Source organism: Aptenodytes forsteri, unplaced genomic scaffold, assembly GCF_000699145.1.
Source record: "Aptenodytes forsteri isolate BGI_AS27 unplaced genomic scaffold, ASM69914v1 Scaffold59, whole genome shotgun sequence".
Classification (NCBI taxonomy): domain Eukaryota; kingdom Metazoa; phylum Chordata; class Aves; order Sphenisciformes; family Spheniscidae; genus Aptenodytes; species Aptenodytes forsteri.
This window is the reverse complement of record NW_008794085.1, coordinates 1,855,041-1,856,840: the sequence shown is the minus strand read 5'-3', so window position 1 is coordinate 1,856,840 and position 1,800 is coordinate 1,855,041.

The window sequence follows — 1,800 nt, the reverse complement described above, 5'->3', positions numbered from 1 at the left end:
TTCCGGCCTCTGCAGAGCAGCGTGGGCCTGGCAGCTCCGCGGGCCTGGGGAAGCAGCATCGCCCCCTTCCCCTAAAGGAAGAGGTTCATGCGGCCAGGATCCAAAGGCGCTTCAAGAAGTGGCTGCATCCGTTACCACCCGGTAACTCGGGCGGGTGGGCGGCCTTCAGGCGCACCCAGGGGGTTATTTTCAGAGCAAGATGGACAAGAAACGTGGAGAGCTCTGGGGAGCTTTGGATCCTCTATTTGTTTTCTTTCTGGGTGTTTCCATTAATACATTTTTTCTGAGGCTAAACAATAAGTATTCATGCAACCTGAATGTATGTGAAGCTTTTTTGCCCACACATTGTCAAACATTGTAGAAAAGCCACGTATTTTTAAATAAACGCGTTCTGATGAAGAATAAACCAAATACGCTTGCATCACATCACATGGGAAAGCACTAGCGACACTTGAGGTGGCACTTATAGAATACCCATGACATCACAACAGACGTATGGAAAGATCACTTTCAGATGCTGAAGTGTGGAAAACATAATGTTCGTGTGATACAAATATTGTCATACATATAGATACATCTGTACATACATACAGGTACGTACATAGATACATATGTACATAGATACATATGTTTATACACAATGATAATATGCACATTAATTTTGTTTAGAAAAATGCATACTGATAGAAATACTACTTCTTAATATGCTAAGTAAAGATCAGCATTGGCAACTTACATTTTAAAAAAATCTTGGCATTGGGAGAAATAATCAAATATAAAACATACACTTTGGCATCATTTGTAAACATGCCAGTGCGTTTGTATTTTCTTCTCTTGCTGGCAATGGAATTTCAGAAGACAGAGCAGTTACTCCCTTTATACACTCTTTGGAGAATATGATCTAGCCATGTGTGCACTGTAATAAAAACAAAAATCAAAGGTTAAATTTCAACCTTTTTAATTCTAGTAGAGATGAAACCACTCCATTATCCATTCTGGAGTGAGTGCCTGTTTGTACCTGAATTACAAGGGAGATTTTGTCTGTGCATGTGCAAAAGGCCTAATGTTTTGTTCTCTGTGGGGCCCATAGCCTTGAATTGTGAATTAACCATCTCCGTCAGACCTTTGCTTCGGCACCGCAGTTTGTGAGCTGTGGCTTTGGTGTCTCATAGTCAGCTCAGACAGAACTTGTAATTTTAGCTTCCCAGACCTTGCTGTACGATTGACTTATTTTTAAAAGAGAGCAATAAATTGTTGCAGTTACCTAAAAATGTGGTGATTGCTTATATAATGAAGCAACCACTATCCATCAGTGAGGGATAATTAGTATGATAATTAGCATTGCACTCTGTACCTCATAAACAAAGAATGAGTTACAAGTTTCAGTCCTCAAAACCGTGTTTTAATGACTGTGGCACTATCCACAGAGTGGAAAATAAAGGAAATATGGCACACAGTTCCACGACGACGTAATTACAAGCCTTACTAAAAGAGGTGTGCTGGAGAGAGGCTTGTTTAGATACCATGGGAACTCTGCTGAGTGTTTGTCACGGCTCATGACTTTATCTGCTCTAAAGGTATAACTGAACCTTTTCTGTGTCAGAAATTCAAGACTCCAATGACTTTCTTTGTTCATTGTCTAATTTTGGCAATAGCCTGCTATCACAAAAGTCTCACAAAAGCAGATTTGCTGCGACCCTGTTTATACACTGTTCCTTCCCCATCCTTTTATGCACCGCGTGGTGTTGTGGTTTTAACCCCAGCCGGCAACTGAGCACCAGGCAGCCGCTCGCTCACCCA